The sequence below is a fragment of the Emydura macquarii genome, unplaced genomic scaffold (genome assembly GCF_026122565.2).
Source record: "Emydura macquarii macquarii isolate MOO-44397 ecotype Brisbane River unplaced genomic scaffold, CSIRO-AGI_Emac_v2 contig_1827, whole genome shotgun sequence".
In the NCBI taxonomy this organism is placed as follows: domain Eukaryota; kingdom Metazoa; phylum Chordata; order Testudines; family Chelidae; genus Emydura; species Emydura macquarii.
Window position 1 is genome coordinate 504886 of NW_027131964.1, and position 20759 is coordinate 525644.

The 20759-nt window shown below is 41.8% G+C and overlaps 1 long non-coding RNA gene across 1 annotated transcript; it reads right to left on the reverse strand.

The window, feature by feature from the left end:
* Positions 1-1288: 1288 nt before the first annotated feature.
* LOC137159261 (uncharacterized) lies at positions 1289-19364 on the reverse strand. The gene is made up of 4 exons (XR_010921606.1): positions 19317-19364; positions 16736-16789; positions 2138-2248; positions 1289-1454 (listed from the first exon to the last, which is right to left on the reverse strand). It is a non-coding gene; the product is annotated as an uncharacterized lncRNA (long non-coding RNA).
* Positions 19365-20759: the final 1395 nt, after the last annotated feature.

The following is a 20759-nucleotide window of genomic DNA, read 5'->3' on the forward strand; positions in this document are numbered from 1 at the left end:
CCATGCTGGCTATTCCTTATTATCCTCCAGGTGCTCATAAACTGATTGTTTAATAATTTGTTCCAGTATCTTTCCAGGTATTCAAGTTAGGCTGATTGCTCTGTAATTCCCTGGGTCCTCTTTGTTCCCCTTTTTTAAAGAGATGTGCTATGTTTGCCCTTCTCCACTCCTCTGGCACCTCATCTGTCCTCCATGGGTTCTCAAAGGAACTGCTAACTTAAACATCGCATGGGTTGAATGAGAAAGGGAAACCATTTCTTTGGTCACCAGTGTATGATCTGGCATTTTCAAGATAGGGAAAAAAGACACTTGTGATTGCTCCTGTCTTAACCTACCTGTGTTTCAAAACTACTTTTCATAGACACATGTGCTGGTAGTTACAGATTAGGTGTAGTATTGGCACAAGAACACAAAGTACTTGAGAAAGTAGTGTTTATTACAATAAAACTTTAACAGCAATTATTGTTCCATCAGAAACAAACTCTTGGCAGTAATTAAATCTAATGACCATTTTAATTATCTCTGTATAGGAATAAAACAAGTTTTTGGAAAAGATGATTTGGGAAGTTCTAACAGGAAATATACTATATAAATCATTAAAACTTTATATTTATTAAATTTATTAGTTTCCTGTTTGGGACTTGTATCTTTCTTTCAGATGTTTGTGAGTTTGACACAAGCTCCATGAAAGATGATGGAACAATTTGAGAATGGGATTTTACTATGGGAGGTGTCACCAGGTAGCATTGTACATAGTCGCTCAAGCTCTTTTTTCTTAGTGTGTAAGCAAGTGTTCAGTTTTGGGAAGACATGCTGTGCTGTTGCTAGTTTTTATGATGTGAGGTTCCGAGGAGCAGGAGTTATGTGAGCAGTAGGAGCATGTGCTCTCTGCATTGAGTACAGTAAAAGCTTGAGACAGAGTTGCTCTCTAGGAACTGGGCTTTGGTGTGGAGCTGAGATACTTGAAAGAAGGGATCATCCTGCATGCCGTTTGACCACCTCTGTTCCAGGCCTGGTTTATGAGCGTAAATAAAACAAGTTACACATAGGACATACCCAGACTCTGAATCACTGTTTTTTCCTCCCCTGGGAAACTGACCTGCAAGGCCACAGACATTTGATACTGCTGGACACAGGGACAACAATAGACTTTTGTCTATTTCCTTTTTCTTAAAAAAATAAAAAAATAAAAATGTTCATGCATAAACAGTAAACAAGAAACGCAAAATAATTGTGCCATGTAATAGTTCTAAAGATTATATATAAATAAATAATTTTTAATCCTTAAATACTTTTTTTTTTACATTTAACCTTTAGGAACTGATTCACTGGTAATGCTGGCTGTTTTTCATCATCCCGGAGCACCATCAAAACAGCACATACCACTCAGAGGATACACCCCAGTTTCCTCCTCCTGCCCTGCCTTTTGAGTAGATTTGCTGTACAGGAAGTTTCTGAAAAGAAATATTTATGATTAACGGTAATTTTTGCCATTACTCCACATAACTGCTTCATACAATCTTCTCTTATAGAGAAACTCACCACTGCCCACACCCAAAATTATTTTCAGTCAGGCCCAATGAGAGAAATTTGGGGGCCCAGTACATTGTGTTCTCTCAGGCCCCACCAGAGATACTGATAATTTATTTACACAGATATTACAGATGTTTTTGGGGAACCCCTCAGCTCAGAGCCCTGGTACAATTGTCTTCCCTTACTCTCCCCACTCCTCGGCCCTTTTTTGAGTAGGACTGAGGTCACAAGCTGCCTTCATTTAAGATGGTCTTTTCATAATGGCCACCATTTCCTAATATTCTCAATAGCTGCCCTCAGTAAAGATGGCCATTGCCTCCCATTGTCCCTAAAAGGAGTAAAGACAAGTTGCTCTCAATGAAGCTTATGCCCGCAGAAATTTGTTAGTCTTTAAGGTGCTACAGGACTCTCGTTGTTTTTGCTGTATACAGACTAACACGGCTACCCCTCTGGAACTTTTCAATGAAGACAGTGACTCTATGTTGCCAGAAAGAAGAGAGGAGCACTATAAGGATCAGGTGAGTAGAGATGGTGGCCATCTTGCCAAGGGCATTCTGTAGTTTCACTCCTAATAAAAACAATAAGAGATGGTAGGCCATCTTACCTGAAGAGCAATCTCTATTTCCAGTCCCACTGAGAACAATAGGAGATAGCAGCCATTTTGATAGAAGGCAATTCTTGTGTTTCTTTGAAGGAAAGCATTATTCTTCAGTCTCTATTGAAGGGTAAACATGCTTTTATGAAGAAAAATAGACCAACCAACCATTCGTCTTTAATATGTTCTTTTTTAAATCTAACCATTGCACGGGAGCAACTTAACATTTGAGCGTCTCTGGATTAAGTTTAGAAGCAAGAACAATAAGGGTGATGTTGTGGTGGGTGTCTGTTATAGACCACCAGACCAGGAGGATGAGGTAGATGAGGCTTTCTTTACTCAACTAGGAAAAGTTTCCAGTTCACAGGACCTGATTCTCCTGGGGGACTTCAATCACCCTGACATCTGCTGGAAGAGCAATACAGCAGAGCACAAACAATCCAGGAAGTTTTTGGAGAATGTCGCTGACAATTTCCTGGTGCAAGTGCTGGAGCAACCAACTAGGGGCCGTGCTTCTCTTGACCTGCTGCTCACAAACAGGGAAGATTTGGTAGGGGAAGTAGAAGTGGGTGGCAACCTAGGCAGCAGTGACCATGAGATGGTCGAGTTCAGGATCCTGACAAAAGGAAGAAAGGAGAACAGCAGGATACGGACCATGGACTTCAGAAAAGCGGACTTTGACTTCATCAGGGAACTGATGGGCAGGATCCCCTGGGAGGCTAATATGAGGGGGAAAGGAACCCAAGAGAGCTGGCTGTATTTTAAAGAGACCTTATTGAGGGCACAGGAGCAAACCATCCCGATGTGCAGAAAGAATAGCAAATATGGTAGGCGTCCAGCTTGGCTTAACAAAGAAGTCTTTGGCGAACTTAAACACAAAAAAGAAGCTTACAAGAAGTGGAAGCTTGGTCAGATGACTAGGGAGGATTATAAAAACACTGCTCGAACATGCAGGAGTGAAATCAGGAAGGCCAAAGCACAATTGGAGTTGCAGCTAGCAAGGGACGTGAAGGGGAACAAGAAGGGTTTCTACAGGTATGTTGCCAACAAGAGGAAGATTCGGGAAAGTGTGGGCCCCTTAGAGAATGAGGGAGGCGACCTAGTGACGGAGGATGTGGAGAAAGCTGAGGTACTCAATGCCTTTTTTGCCTCTGTCTTCACAGACAAGATCAGCTCCCAGACTACTGTACTGGGTGGCACAGAATGGGAAGGAGGCGAACATCCTGCAGTGCTGAAGGAACAGGTCCAAGACTATTTAGAAGGATTGGACATACACAAGTCCATGGGGCCGGATGCAATGCACCCGAGGGTGCTGAGGGAATTGGCTGAGGTGATTTCAGAACCATTGGCTATTATCTTTGAAAGCTCGTGGCAACAGGGGGAGGTCTCTGATGACTGGAAAAAAGCAAATATAGTGCCCATCTTCAAAAAAGGGAGGAAAGAGGATCCAGGGAACTACAGACCGGTCAGCCTCACTTCAATCCCTGGAAAAATCATGGAGCAGGTCCTTAAGAAATCCATTTTAAGGCACTTGGAAGAGAGGAAGGTGATCAGGAACAGTCAACACGGATTCACCAAAGGAAAGTCATGACTGACCAACCTGCTTGCTTTCTATGATGAGGTGACTGGCTCTGTGGATGTAGGGAAGGCGGTGGATGTGATATACCTTGACTTTAGCAAAGCTTTTGATACTATCTCTCACAGTATTCTTATCAGCAAGTTAAAGAAGTATGGGTTGGATGAATGGACTATAAAATGGATAGAGAACTGGCTAGAGCATAGGGCTCAACGAGTAGTGATCAATGGCTCCATGTCTAGCTGGCAACCGGTCACAAGTGGAGTGCCCCAGGGGTCAGTCCTGGGGCTGGTTTTGTTCAACATCTTCATTAATGATCTGGAGGATGGGGTAGATTGCACCCTCAGCAAGTTTGCGGACGACACTAAGCTGGGGGTAGTGGTAGATACCCTGGAAGGTAGGGATAGGATACAGAAGGACCTAAACAAACTGGAGGATTGGGCCAAAAGAAATCTGATGAGGTTCAACAAAGAAAAGTGCAGAGTCCTCCACTTAGGAAGGAAGAATCCCATGCACAGCTATAGACTGGGGACCGACGAGCTCGGCAGCAGTTCTGCAGAAAAGGACCTGGGGGTAACAGTGGATAAAAAGCTGGATATGAGTCAGCAGTGTGTCCTGGCTGTCAAGAAGGCTAATAGCATATTGGGCTGCATTAGGAGGGGCATTGCCAGCAGGTCGCGGGAAGTGATTATTCCCCTCTATTCGGCATTGGTGAGGCCGCATTTAGAATTTTTGTGTCCAGTTTTGGGCCCCCCACTACAAAAAGTATGTGGACAAGTTGGAGAGAGTCCAGCGGAGGGCAACAAAAATGATTAGGGGGCTGGAGCACAGGACTTATGAGGAGAGTCTAAGGGAACTGGGCTTGTTTAGTCTGCAAAAGAGAAGAATGTGGGGGGATTTGATAGCAGCCTTTAACTACCTGAAAGGGAATTTCAGGGAGGATGGGGCTAGGCTGTTCTCGTTGGTGGCAGATGACAGAACAAGGAACAATGGTCTCAAGTTACAGGGGGGGAGGTGTAGGTTGGACATTAGGAAAAAGTTTTTCACTAGGAGGGTGGTGAAGCACTGGAATGGGTTACCTAGGGAGGTGGTGGAATCTTCATCTTTAGAGGTTTTTAAGCTGAGGGTTGACAAAGCCCTAGCTGGGATGATATAGCTGAGGTTAGTCCTGCTTTGAGCAGGGGATTGGACTAGATGACCTCCTGTGGTCCCTTCCAACTCTAATATTCTATGATTCTATGAACATTCAACAGCCTTCCAATCTTTGTGTATCCAATCAGTGTATGCAATGTATTCATTTAGGACAGAGAAAAGGTCACACACTGAGTGTTATATTTCTTAAAAGACCCATTTATAAATTAGTTATTTGCTTACAAATTCTCAGAAAATGCATTCAGAAGTCAAAGAGTGAATGCGGTAGTGCTGGGGAAGACACGTCTTTTTCATACATAACAAGGAGAATCTCTGCTTGAAATGCAGAACTGAACTGAACCTTATGTGATGCTGTCTGGATTAGGAGTGACCATTTATAATAGTATTAGTATCAATATTGCAAAATTACAATAATTCTTATGAGCTATGCCATGTCAGGTACGAATGGAAAGGTTATAATTCGCTAAGATTGATAAACACATTTGTATGTATGTATCAGTGTTTTATTGAGTTCTAAAGATGTAATATGTATGATATATCTGTATCCAATATGTATTGTGCTGTCATGCACCCCAGACAGGATGGCAGCAGGACTAAGCCTGCTTAGTGGCCCATCAAGGGAACTCCAAGGTAGTGAGAAAACCCGGGGCTACACCTTTTGAGTCACCAGGCCACATAAGAACATGCCCAGGGACAGGGGACTCTAAGGCTTTTCCGTGCCATGTGCTGCGTGGCTGTGTTTAGGGAAAGCCACGTGACAAAGGGATATAAAAGGGAGCTGCACCATCTCCATGTTGTCTTCATTCCTGATTCCTACCTCTGGATCAACTCATCTGCAACTGAAGCTGTGAAACAAAGGACTGAGACCCAGGCAGGTACTGGATGGATACCAGAGGAACTCTGCAAACCTGCAAACTCCACCGTTCTGCTGAGAAATTGATACATATGGACTTTAAAGTCATTTATATGTTTCTGATTGCTTTGACCACTTAACATGTCTCTTCTCATTTGTTTCTATCTTTTATAACAAACCTTTATTTTTAGTTACTGAAGGATTGGCTGGCAGTGTGGTATTTTGGGTAAGATCCAAATTTACATTGACCTGGCAATGTGGCTGACCCTTTGGGAATCAAGAGAACATTTTGGTAAAGGGAATAGAGTTTTAAATAACTTCTTTCTTTACTGGGCCTAGATGCTGAATGGGACCTAGTGATTGAAATGCTGTAAAAGGGGCTGTGTAATTTTTTTGTTTTAGCTTTTTGATAACCAGTGCAGGGGATCAGAAGCACTTTTTGTAACTGCTTGGTGAATCTAACTGCAGTGTTAGCCACCAGTTTGGGAGAATCTGCTCTCCTTTTGCAGCCTGTCCTGACCTTGGCATTTTCACCTGGGCTACCCTAGGCACAGATGGATCACACCTTAACTATGAAGCTGCAATTGGTGTCTCCATAATGACTGTGTGACACTGGCTGGATTAGAGGGGCCCTTGAGGTATATTCAGGAGCTCTGATTACTCCCTTCTACACCAATCTTGCGTGGAGTGTGTCACGCTGGCTGGATTGGGGGGTGACATTTATTATATTATTTAACATCAATATGTCAAAATCATAATAATTCATGTAAATATGCCATGTCAGGTACCGTTAGAAAGGCTATAATGTGCTAAGTCAGATGATAACGTTTATGTTTATGTGTTGTACGTGTAATGGAAGTTATGAATATGTTTGATATATCTGTATTTCAAATTGTGCTGTGTCTGGGCAACACCCCAGACAGGATGGCTGCAGCACTAGCCTGCTTAATGGCTCATTAAGAAATTCACAGGTATAAGGGGCCCAGGAGGAGAAGTCAGGGATATACCTGATGAGTCACCAGGACTTACTCATGTGACTCTGGACTCCATCTTATTCCTGTAAATTTCCACAAGCAGCATGGCAAAGGCCAAGGGACACAAAAGGCAGCCGCACCCATCCATTTTGTCTTCAGTTGACTTCAGTCTTCAGCCTATCTCTGGATCAACTCATCTACAACTGAACTGAAGCTGTGAAACAATGGACTGAGACCCATCCAGGTACTGGATGTACACCAGAGGGACTATACAAGCCTGCAAACTCCACAGTTATATTAGAAACCTGATATATATGGATTTTCAAATCAATTGTATGTGTCTGATTTCTTTAATTCTTTAACACTTCCCTTATGGTTTGTTTCTTTCTTTTTATAATAAATCTTTAGTTTTAGTTACTAAAGGATTGACTGGCAGCATGATATTTTGGGTAAGATCCAAACTTATATTGATCTGGTACTATGGCTGACCCTTTGGGGTCAGGATAAATCTTTTTGGTAAAGAGAATAGAGTTTTAAATAACTGATCTCTTTACTGGACCTAGTGGCTGATTGGGAACCAGAGACTGAAATGCAGTAAAGGGGTCTGTGTATTTTTTATTTTTGCTTCTTGATAACCAGTGTAGGGAATCAAAAGCATTGTTTGTGGCTGGTTGGGACTTCAGTGTCACCCACCAGTGTTGGGAGAATCTTCTCTCCTTTTACAGGCTGCCCTGACCTTGACATTTTCAGGTGGCTACCCTAGGCACGGACAGGTCACAGACTGCATCTTATTTTATCCACAGGACCCTTTTATGAAGATAGATAGTACTCAGTGAATGAGGCAGCTGTTCAATCTGTAGTTCCCTATCTCCTTGAGTGTACATTATCCAAATGCTGCACTGAATAAGGATGGTTTTCCTTGTAAGCTTTTCTGTAGCCCTTATTACTATGACATCTGAGTGCCCCACAATCATTAATGAATCTATTTTCACAAAACCTGCTTATGATAGATGGAGAGCTGGAGACAAAGAGACATTAAGTGATTTGCAAATGGATGCACAGGATATCTGTGTCAGAGACAGAAATAAAACCCAGTTTGCCTAGTTCAAAGCTCAGTGTCTTAATCACAAGACCATTCTTCCTCTTCCTGCAGACCAGGCCTCATTAATTACACCTCATCTAGTCTGTGCAGTGAATGAAGCAGCAGTGTTACAGACATAGTCTTTGCAAGATATGACTTTGTTGCCTAATTCTCAAATGGAGTGTACCAAGAATAAATAAAAAACAAATGAACAGGAAGAAAAATCAGAGCAGCTAATATCAAGAAATCTTAGTAGCTTTCCAGCAGTATGAGTATGTTATACCTAGATATATTGAGGGTCTATTATTAGGGAGTTGTCTACATGGGGGGAAAAAGTCCACAGCAGGTGGTGCGCAGTAGCTACTTTGCACTAGCCCCCCCCATATGGACAGTTTTGAAGTACGTTCACACTGCAATTAGACACCCATGGCTGGCCTGTGCCAGCTGACTCAAGCTTTTGGGGTTGAAGCTAAGGGACTGTTTAACTGCGGTGTAGATGTTCAGGCTTGAGCTGCAGCCTGAGCTCTGGAACCCTCCCACCTAACAAGGTCCTAGAGCCAGGTTGCAGGTTTTTAACTGAGTGTAGATGTACCCTTGCGGTACACTAAAAATGCCTTTGTGTGCATTATCTTAATTCAGTTTGGAAGTGTATTAAGCTCAACCACCTGAGGGCACTCTTAATGTTCTGTAAGAGTGTCCATACAGAGAGTTAAGAGTTAAGAATTGCTAGTGTGCTTTAAGTTCACCCTCCAGTTCACTGCGCACTAACTTCCCCGTGTAGACAGACACTATAATTTATTATTAATCTTTCATCTGTGTTAGACTTTGGTCCATTTTACTCTAAGAGCAGGGAAAGCTTCTTGTAGTGACTGATAAGGTTCAAACCTATTGTTACTCCAAGTCAGAGATTCTCCCAGCAGGTGTCACTAATTCACCATGTAACAGAGATGATTGTTTATCTGAAAACATAGATGGGGTAACACCACTGTATGAAAATTAGATTTAAAACTGTGTGGTTTACCCCATTTTTCAAATGAATACGGTGAGAATATATTTGTCTAACAGTTTAATTGTTTTCCCAAAATTCTAGTTAAATAACACATTTTGATTTTATAGACGGATAAAGATAATTTGTGACATCAGACAATAACAAATAATCTAAGAACTCATGGACCTAATTCTTATTTCTCTGTACTTGTGTAATTCCATTGACTCCAGTGGTGTTACTTCTGATTTATACCAAGTAAATGAGGTCAGAATCAGGATCCATGTATTAAAAATCAAGCTTTTTCATTAGCTGAAGACTAATCACAGAGTAGAGGAGATTGCCATGAATGCATGTAAAGATTATTTTTTAAAGCAACAGCTTCAAAAATGGATATCTCCAGATGTTGCTGAAGCATGGTGACAGATGGTGCTTTGCCAGGCCTACAGTCTGGTCTATTTCCTTTTCTTAGCTTTGAACATGAGCTGCTGTAGTTGAACCTGTGTTTTATCCTCTGCTGTCTGTACAGCCAGGTAATGTGTTTCAAAACAAGCCAGACTTGATAAAGCTGCATATGAATTACACAGGCCACAAGTTTCTTAAAAGAAAATATCTGACCATTACAGAAACTCAGTGTAAGACAAAAGAGATCTTTGTTTTAGATGCAAGTACTTGATTGTATCTTTGCATGCCTTTGTTTCAGACCCTTCCTTGAGAGACACCTGTACAGTGTAACATTAAATTACGGACACAGCTGAGAGTAGTTTTGTAAAGTTTGGCAGAGAATAGAGGGACATTTCTGCTGAACAGAATATTTATGGAAGATAACTAAAAATGCAATATCAAAATCCATTTTGGTTTCTCTTTATTATTATTATTTACTACTCTCTAATGGTTGAATGTATAGAATTAAAACCTAAAAGGGAAGTAACAACTACTATAATTAAATGATGCATTTATTTTAAAAATTCGGTAAGAAAGATAAGAATCTTTTCTGAACCCCTTTTTCTGGCCTTCAAACAACCCTCCAGCCTCACCAAGCTCATCATCAGAAGGAAGCTCCCCACAGACCTGGACCCACCAACCCAAAGTTGCACCAGACATTAGTTTATGGAAATATATCCTGTCAGATAACTTGAGATCTTTTTTAGATGATATTACAAGTTTGGCTGAAAAAAGTAATGTAACCTGCTTAAACTTCTGGAAAGTGTTTGACTTGGTGCTTCATGACATTTTGATTAAAAAGTAGAAAAATATAAAATTAATATGGCACACACTGAGTGGATTAAAAACTGGCTAATTGACAGGTCTCAAAATGTAACTGTAAACGGAGTATCGTCATTGAGTGGGTCAGTTTCCCAGGAGGTCCCACAGGGCTTGGTTCTTGGCTTTACACTATTTAACATCTTTATCAGTTATTGGAAGAAAACAAAATCATCACTGATAAAGTTTGCAAGATGACACAAAGATTGGGGGAGTGGTAAATAACAAAGAAGACAGGTCACTGATACAGAGTCATTTGGATCACTTGGTAAACTGGGTACAAGCAAACAATGTGCATTTTAAAAAAGCCAAAGTAAATGTATACATCTAGGAAAAAAGAATGTGGGGCATATTTACAGAATGGAAGACTCTATCCTGGGAAGTAGTGACTCTGAGAAAGATTGGGGGATCGTGGTGAATAATCAGCTGAACATGGGCTTCCATTGTGATGCTGTGGCCAATGAGATCTTTGGATGCATAAATAGGGGAATCTTGAGTAGAAGTTGTTTTGCCTCTGTGTCTGGCACTGGTGAGACCAGTATTGCAATACTGTGTCCAGTTCTGGTTTCCACAATTCAGGAAGATTGTTGAAAAACTGGACAGGGTTCAGAGAAGAGCCACGAAAATGATTAAAAGATTGGAAAAGTGCCTTATTGCTGCAAAATCAAAGCGTTTGATCTATTTAACTTACAATGAGAAAGATAACGTATAAATTTGATCACAGTGTGTATATATATTTGATAATAGGCTCTTAAGTCTATCAGACAAAGGTATAACAAGATCCAATGACTGGAAGTTAAAGCTAGACAAATTCAGACTACAATTAAGGTATACATTTTTAACCATGAGGGTGATTAACCACTGAAACAATTTACCATAGGTTGTGGTGGATTCTCTATCACTGGCCATTTTAAAATCAAGATTCGATGTTTTTCAAAATGATTGATTCTAGTTCAAACAGAAATTATTTTGGGGAATATCTATGGCCCTTGCTTTATGGAATATCAGACTAGATGATCACTGTGGTCCTATCTGACCTTGGAATCTATGAATCACTGGGGGCATTTGGGGTTTATCCATTTTTGCTTTCCCTTTTCTCCTTCCCTCATAGAATCAAATGGTTGGAAGAGACCACAAGGTTCATCTAGTCTAAGGCTATGTCTACACTGCTGCATTAATTCGACTTTGTTTAATTTGACTTTCAGCAGCCAATTTATAGAAATCTCAGCAGAGTGTACACACTATGGTGTTTGTGCTGGTCTCTTGAGTTCACACTGGCCAGCCTTAATTCGAATTAGAAAGCAGTGCAATATGGGTAGCTATCCCACAGTGGCTATTGGGATGAGTGTCTTCGTCCCAGGATGCAACGCTGCTTCCCTCACCCTTTCCCCCCCACAAAACAAACAGGAAAAGGATTTTCGTGCTGTTTTTTTATTCCCCGTAATCGCCATTGCTGCAGAGATATGGAGCCAGCTCAGCTCTGCACTATAATTGTGACCGTGGCAAATACATCGCGGCTTATCATGGAGTACTTTAGAAATAGAGCAAGATACTACACTATGCCACCGAGGCTGCTCTGCTACAAGACATCGAGCAGAACAATTCCCGATTGCTGGAGGCTGTAACGTGTCAGCTGCAGTCCGTGGAGCGCAGGTTCTGGTGCAGGGAAACAAGCACAGACTGGTGGGACCGCATCTTTATGCAGCTGTGGGATGATGATCAGTGGCTGTAAAACTTTCTTATGCGAAAGGCAACTTTCCTAGAATGGTGCTTGGAGGAGGCACCATCCCTGAAGTGCGTGAACACTGCTTGAGACAAGCTATGACGGTGGAGAAGAGAGTCGCCATCTCTCTCTGGAAGCTGGCAACCCCCGACTGTTACTGCTCGGTTGGGAATCAATTTGGAGTCAATAAATCTACAGTGGGCATAGTTGTGAATCACGTGTTCAGTGCCATAAATAGATTTCTGCTACGAAAGGGTGGAGGAGTTGCACTGTATGTAAGAGAGCACTATGCTTGCTCTGAGCTCCAGTATGAAACTGGAGACAAGCCAGTTGAGAGTCTCTGGGTTAAGCTTAGAAGCAAGAACAATAAGGGTGATGTCATGGTGGGTGTCTGTTATAGACCACCAGACCAAGAGGATGAGGTAGATGAGGCTTTCTTCGGTCAACTAGGGAAAGTTTCCAGTTCACAGGACCTGGTTCTCATGGGGGACTTCAATCACCCTGACATCTGCTGGAAGAGCAATACAGCAGAGCACAAACAATCCAGGAAGTTTTTGGAAAGTGTTGCGGACAACTTCCTGGTGCAAGTGCTGGAGCAACCAACTAGGGGCCGTGCTTCTCTTGACCTGCTGCTCACAACCAGATAAGATTTGGTAGGGGAAATAGAAGTGGGTGGCAACCTAGGCAGCAGTGACCATGAGATGGTCGAGTTCAGGATCCTGACAAAAAGAAGAAAGGAGAACAGCAGGATACGGACCCTGGACTTAAAAAAAACAGACTTTGACTCTCTTAGGGAGCTGATGGGCAGGATCCCTTGGGAGGCTAATATGAGGGGAAAAGGAATCCAAGAGAGCTGGCTGTATTTTAAAGAGACCTTATTGTGGGCACAGGAACAAACCACCCCGATGTGCAGAAAGAATAGCAAATATGGCAGGTGTCCAGTTTGGCTTAACGAAGAAGTCTTTGGTGAACTTAAACACAAAAAAGAAGCTTACAAGAAGTGGAAGCTTGGTCAAATGACTAGGGAGGATTATAAAAAGACTACTTGAATGTGCAGGAATGAAATCAGGAAGGCCAAAGCACAATTAGAGTTGCAGCTAGCAAGGGATGTGAAGGGGAACAAGAAGGGTTTCTACAGGTATGTTACCAACAAGAGGAAGATTACGGAAAGTGTGGGCCCCTTACAGAATGGGGGAGGCAACCTAGTGACAGAGGTTGTGGAGAAAGCTGAGGTACTCAATGCCTTTTTTGCCTCTGTCTTCACAGACAAGGTCAGCTCCGAGACTGCTGCTCAGAATGGGAAGGAGGTGAACATCCCACAGTGCTAAAGGAACAGGTCCAAGACTATTTAGAAAGATTGGACATACACAAATCCATGGGGCTGGATGCAATGTACCCGAGAGTACTGAGGGAGTTGGCTGATGTGATTTCAGAACCATTGGCTATTATCATTGAAAGCTCGTGGCAATTGGGGGAGGTCTCTGATGACTGGAAAAAAGCAAATATAGTGTCCATCTTCAAAAAAGGGAGGAAAGAGGATCCAGGGAACTACAGACACGTCAGCCTCACCTCACTCCCTGGAAAAATCATGGAGCAGGTCATCAAGGAATCCATTTTAAGGCACTTGGAAGAGAGGAAGGTGATCAGGGACAGTCAGCATGGATTCACCAAGGGAAAGTCATGCCTGACCAACCTGATTGCTTTCTGTGAAGAGGTCACTGGCTCTGTGGATGTGGGAAAGCGGTGGACGTGATATACCTTGACTTTAGCAAAGCTTTTGATATGGTCCCTCACAGTATTCTTATCAGCAAGTTAAAGAAGTATGGGTTGGATGAATGGACTATAAAATGGATAGAGAACTGGATAGAGCATAGGGCTCAAAGTAGTGATCAATGGCTCCATGTCTAGCTGGCAACCGGTCACAAGTGGAGTTCCCCAGGGGTCGGTCCTGGGGCTGGTTTTGTTCAACATCTTCATTAATGATCTGGAGGATGGGGTAGATTGCATCCTTAGCAAGTTTGCGGATGACACTAAGCTGGGAGGAGTGGTAGATACCCTGGAAGGTAGGGATAGGATACAGAAGGACCTAAACAAACTGGAGGATTGGGCCAAAAGAAATCTGATGAGGTTCAACAAGGACAAGTGCAGAGTCCTCCACTTAGGACGGAAGAATCCTATGCATAGCTACAGATGGGACCGACGAGAGGCAGCAGTTCTACAGAAAAGGACCTGGGGGTAACAGTGGATAAGAAGCTGGATATGAGTCAGCAGTGTGCCCTGGTTGCCAAGAAGGCTAATAGCATATTGGGCTGCATTAGTAGGACCATTGCCAGCAAATCACGGGAAGTGATTATTCCCCTCTATTCAACATTGGTTAGGCCGCATTTAGAATCAATCATAGAATCATAGAATATTAGAGTTGGAAGGGACCTCAGGAGGTCATCTAGTCCAACCCCCTGCTCAAAGCAGGACTAACCTCAGCTATATCATCCCAGCAGGGCTTTGTCAGCCCTCAGCTTAAAAACCTCTAAAGATGGAGATTCCACCACCTCCCTAGGTAACCCATTCCAGTGCTTCACCACCCTCCTAGTGAAAAACTTTTTCCTAATGTCCAACCTAGACCTCCCCCTCTGCAACTTGAGACTGTTGCTCCTTGTTCTGTCATCTGCCACCACCGAGAGCAGCCTAGCCCCATCCTCCCTGGAACCCCCTTTCAGGTAGTTAAAGGCCGCTATCAAATCCCCCTCATTCTTCTCTTTTGCAGACTAAACAAGCCCAGTTCCCTCAGCCTCTCCTCATAAGTCCTGTGCTCCAGCCCCCTAATCATTTTTGTTGCTCTCCGCTGGACTCTCTCCAACTTGTCCACATCCTTTTTGTAGTGGGGGGCAGTTCATGATTCTGAATATATCCGTTCTTCCAAAATACTTGATAAAAAATTTCTCTGAACAATTTTTGGTTTGTAGCTCTTTTGAAAGCACTTTATCGGGAGCATTCAGTGTATGAAATGTAAGCGTGTTGGTTAGCTTGAATGTCAGGACTCTTAGTTAGAGTGGGTTGGGAAATGGTTTTTCCATTCCACATTGAGAGAAAACCAAAACCTTTCAAATCTATGTTTGAGAAAGAGAGACCCCCTCACTCCCTTCATACTGCCAAAAGTCAATAGTCTAGTAGTTTTGCTCTTTTCTGGGATGTGAGAGTCCCTGGTTCAAGTTCCTATGCCACTGAATATTTAATTATTCATATAAAGTGGAACATCCAATAGGAAAAAGTGAGCAAAATCCACTTCAGTGCACTCAGGTGGGATAGGAGAGACGTGGTTTCAAATTCCTGCTCAGCCGTGTTCATACAAGTGCCTTAATCACCAAGCTATCACTTGTTCTGAAGCATGTTACTCCTCCCTCTCTGGTTTTCACCAATAATTTTATCCTGGTCCTCAGAAACCTTCCCCATGAAAGTTTCTTCAAAACTCAGTTTTGCAAAATATTTTAGTTTCAAAGAATCTGCATTTTCTGAAAAAAAAATTGTTAAAAAATGCCTGACCAGTTCTACTCATGGGTTTTATTCCTCCTAGAGGCTGGGGATAGTCACCTAAGGGAGGGCAGGACTCTTGGCTTGTCCTCTCACCTCTGCCACTGATTGGCAGTTTGACATTAAACCAGACCATTCACCTTTCTCTATCTTGGTTTCTCCATCTGTAAATTGGGAACAACAGTGCTTCTTTACCTACCTCCCAGGAGGGCTGTGAGGATCTATTAGGAAGTGTCTTTACAGCTATTGGAATATGCCTTGCTCATAACAGGTGCAAAGGATTACAGTGGAACAGCCTAGAAAGAATGGTTTGTTGGGAATGGGGTCAGAGAATTTTTCAAAGCTTTTGAAAGGGGTGATGTGCAGTGATTAGCGCTGGGAGTCATGAGTGCTAGATTCTAGCCTTACCTCTCTGGGGATTTGTTATCTATTAGTTGGAGAAGGATTTCAGACTATTGGCTTCTCTTTATGGCACTGCTGCTGCCTTGCTGTGTGACCATGAGCATGTCATTTTCCTCCTCTGTACCTTGGTTTTTCCCTCTGTCCAATGGGTATAGAGATATTTCTTTAACTCTTGCCTGTAGTGAGACTTGATCAGCAAATGAGTGTTAAAGCCCTTTGAGCTCATAAGAATAACTGAGGATTGTTGTTTGTGGTAAGAACCCATACTGTTGTCCTGCTGTCATCATCAACACACAACAACACCTCCTTGGGTTTGGAATCAATGGTTGGAAAATCCCTTGGTCTCTGCTGCCTTTGATTGCTTCTTGGATTTAGATATTTGGATGCTAAAAGGTCTGGAAACTTTTGCTGGATTCCTGTCTGTGGATATGTAGGGGATGAAGGCCTCAGTCTGGCCTTCTAGGCTCAGAATCATAGACACTTGGGATAGAAAGGTCTGTTAGCTCATCTCCCTGCCCAAGCTGAGTTGATCTACCTTGACCCAAACTCCATGGCTGTGTCCTCTGTCTATCCTGGGCTGAACTGAAACCCCAGATCCAAACACTCCACACAGTGAGAATCTGGATCTAACCTTTAATGGTCAAATGCTGCCTAGTGTAACAGAGAGAGAGCGAGCCTGAAGCACAGGGCCTGGTGCAAGACCTGAGGTCTGAACCACAGTCAGCAAAGTCAGGCCATGCTATGAGCCAAAGTCAGGCCGTGTCATAAAACAGATGCTTGCTTACAAGTTTACTGTCCAGTACATGAACTTGGTAAAGCTATGGCAAACATTGCTAAAACACAGGCATTCCTATGTACCAAGTACTGGTTATTCATGTAAACACATTTCTGGGAGATGGTACAGGAACACACTAATGCCGAGTAAGACAAGATGGGAAGACAGAATAATGAATGGAAATATTTTGTTCGAACCAGCAGGTACAAAGTGCACGGTTGGTAACTAACCATGTCAGGAGTGTAATACATAACTTGTTTGTTTCAATGTATAAAAGAGAAAGCATAGAAATCACCTTTGTTCAGCCAAGGGGAACAGCAATTCAGGTGCTCCAGTTAAGTGACCACACCTAGAAGAGAGATGATTGGGAAACTCTTTAAGGTTGTTGGCAGTAGCACTGAGAAAAAGCAGTTTGGTAGCCAGGAGTCTAGAAATAAATATGAAATTATTACTGAGAGTTTTGTCCTGTGACATTAAAAGTCTCTTCAGTATCAAATTACATTGTAATTGTCTAATTTAAGTGTGGATCTATAAATGTAATAGGTCACTTTAGTCTCAGATTCAATCTGCAAGCATGTGCTTCTAGCACTTCATAGAATCATAGAAGATTAGGATTGGAAGGGACCTCAGGAGGTCATCTAGTCTTTGTTGAATTGAACGCTAAAGGCTCAGTCCTGGAGAATTGTGCTTACTTTGGGCTAGAGTCACAAAGTGGACTTAGGCATTGCAATGGCACTTAGGCACTGCTAACTGTGAATTTCACAGCAGTACATGCATTAGGCACCCTGGCTCCCTGTACGGTGCATTGGGAGAGTTTAGGCATCTAAAAAAGCGATTGCCAGAATCCAGCAAGCTGAGCAGGGAGCCACCTAAGCTAGCCAGGAGTAAAATGCAGAGAAAAGAGGCAGCATTTGGGGCCACATCCGCAAAGGAATTTAGGTGCTTGACTGACACACCGGAGGGAGGTCCCTCCCTCTGCTCAGGATGACCTGCTATGAACCCTTTCCTGGAGTTAGGCATGTAAATTAGGTCAACTCTTTCTCTCTCACACCCACAAAAACCCAGAGGGGGAAGAGATCCCCACTCTATTATAGCCAATAAAAACACAATTAGGGCACCACCTGGGATGTAGGAAACCTGTTTTCAAACATAATTTGGAGCAGCGACTTGAATGCAGGTCTCCCACTCCTCTCAGGAGATTGCCATGACCACTGAGCTAAAGGATATTCTAATGTGGGGAAGCCCTTGGGCTTGCCTTTTGAAACTGTTCCACTGTGAATAAACACTTACATCATTATTATGCAAGCAACAGAGTGAGAATGACTCTGTAGCTTAGAGGATAGGATACTCCCCTAGCAGGCCAATGGTCAAAGCCCATTGATACAGTGATTATTCAATGACTATTTAAGGCATATGGGCACCTAGACTGAAGCACTGTGTGCATGCCTAGAGGCAGAAACACAGGCATTCGTGGGACTTTTGCAATGAAAATTTAGGTGACTACAAATTTAGGTAGCAATAGAGCAGAGCTTTTGTGGATTGCAGTCGTCCATAAAACTGGGATTTAGGCACCTCAGCATCTTTGAGGATCTGGGATTAACTGATTTACTCAAGGTCAAACAGCAAGTCAATGGCAGATCTTTTGAATAGAACCCAGGATTCATGACTCTCAGTCTCTTATCCTCAGGGGTGCAATTTCAGATTTTGGTGTTGGGGGGGAGGGGCAACTTTAAACATGATTCCAGGGACTACTTAGGTACCTGAAAACTCTAGGTTTTTTTGCACGTAATAAGTTAGAAATTTAGCTGACAGGAGCACTGTACCTAATTCCTATATAAATTAAAAAATAAACACCAATTAAAGTCATATTTTAAGTTTGTTTGTAAATTTAGAACGATACAACAAAAAATTCCCAACCCCAAATTGGACTAGGCAGATAATAATGAGAACACTGATTTAGGCCACTACAAATGAAAGAATTTAAAAAAAAAATAATGTAGTTGGTAACTACTTATGTGCTTTACTTTCTGCATTTCTCTAAGTGTAGACAATGGGAAAAAAATCAGTTCTACTACTCGTAATTCATTTCACTTTGTGTCCTAGTAAGTGCTCCAATATTTGGGTTGCAAACACCGCACAGGAATCTTGGTCTAAGAACTATTTTGAGTCAGATATATAGCCTCTTTATTAGTCTTTTTTGTAGTCTATAGTTTTATAACTTGTTTAAAAAAACACATCATAGGTGCTTAAACTAAGGGTATTGGGGATGCAGCATCCCCTGGCTTGAAGTGGTTTCCACTATATACAGGGCTAGCACAGTGGCAGCATGATCTCTAGATTATTCTTGGGCATGACATTTTTGGAGATCTTTCCATCATGAAAGAAATTTTCAGATTATAAACTACTAAAATGAACATTTAAAAGTTTGTCAAGGGGGACAGTAGTATTAGAGAGAAAGTATGTGCATCAATTAGCAAGTGAAGGAGGGGGGTGAAATTAATGATCGCTAAAAAATAGCTGAGGTACCAAACTTAAAAAAAAAATCTCAAAAAAAAAAAAAAAAGTCAATATCTAGAGTGTAATTAAATGATGGATGTTAGCAGCATGGATCTATAATTAACAATTTTGGCAGCCAAATCTTACAAATTGTCATATCAAAAAGTCATGTCAGTTTGGGTTTATGTGCACTGAAGGTTGGTTTTATACAAATAGTTATGATAAATACAATGGACTAAGGTGGAAGGAGGTTTCTAGGGTTTTGCTGTAAGGATTTGAAACATCTCTCCAATGAAATTCACTGAGATACTCAAGTTTGTGAGACTGCCACCCCTCAGAAATATTAAAGAGTAAGTACAAAAGGAGATAAGATTACTTACCAGTTGGAAGAGAAGGACATACAGTACAACAGACACACAGCTACAAAATGGCTGTCTGAGAGCAGCAGTTGCTTGTATCTGCACATATTTAAGGACCAGCAGATCCTTAAAAGGTATTCTGGGAAAAGGGTTCTAGAAAAGTACAACCCTGGGTGAGATGGTAAGATCAAGGCATTCACAGCATGTATGTAACAGCCTATGTGGACCTACCTGGTAACCTGACCCAAAGCAGGCAAAGGAAAGATTCTCAAGACAAGTGGGATTACATGTCAGAATAAATGGCTACAGACACTGGGGTTACTGCCATTCACTAAAAAAACATTAGAGAGTTGAAAAAAAATGGGAAAGTTTTAAATGCACTTAAACAATAGTTGTGGTGTGACAGCACTTGCTTACTTCCTCACAGCAGGGGAAGAAACTTGCAGCTTAAAACTTTCAAAACTGGGCTGTCTGTGTTGATGAGGATAATTAAATTATCCCCTGAATGTGCTTCTCCCCATCACGCAGTGTCTCCCAGAAACTCAGTATTGTATAGCCCTCACTAATAGCTATACTAGCTATACTACAGCTTTAGGATAAACCTATTTTCAGTTAAACAATGATTAGTAAGGGCCTGATCCTGCATGTGTTGAAGTCAATGACAAAACTTTTATTATCTTTAGTGCTGCAGGATCTGACCTTAAACCAGGATTTGGGGTTAACAAATTCCTGAAGTATAAATACATCAATCAAATCACCTTTTTCTATTTTTACATACAAGTTGGTAAATCAGAGATTATATTCAAAGTAAAAAGTGCCTGATTAAAAATAAGATAGAGGAAGTATATATCAAAGATGTGATTTATAATTCAGAGGCACAAGCTATAAATCAGTTGAACATCTTTTAAATGAATGCAATAACACACAAAGTGGCATGACTTCTAAATCAGCCTCATATTTCATAAAACCAATAGGTGGAATATAAATCAGATATGACTGGATTTGTCAAGAAATCAAACCATAAATAGTATATTTTGACAAAAGAGTCTTCCTCAGTTATAACCGTTGTAAAAGGAAAGTAAGCAAAGGGAAAGGACAGCAGAATTTTATTTTGGGGGGGAGGTGATTTGTTGCATAACATAGGCTGAAAGAAGAATTCTTTCTGCTACACAGAAGAACTAGCACTGTCTGCCAACTAAATATCCATGAAAAATTCTTGGGAATTTGCCAAGAGAACTTTACAAGTAGTGTTAATACATAATGAATTACCACAGCCACAGCTAACTGAATAATATGAACTAGTACTAGGGTGAACTAAGCAACAAGAGTCAGATTCCTTGGGAGTGTGGGTACACAAGGAATGCAAGACTGGGCCCCAAGATGCAAGTGGGTGTGTTGTGCTTAAATATTATCATGCCTGACATAAGTTTATCGGGCATGAGGCTAACGGAAATCACGCAACAA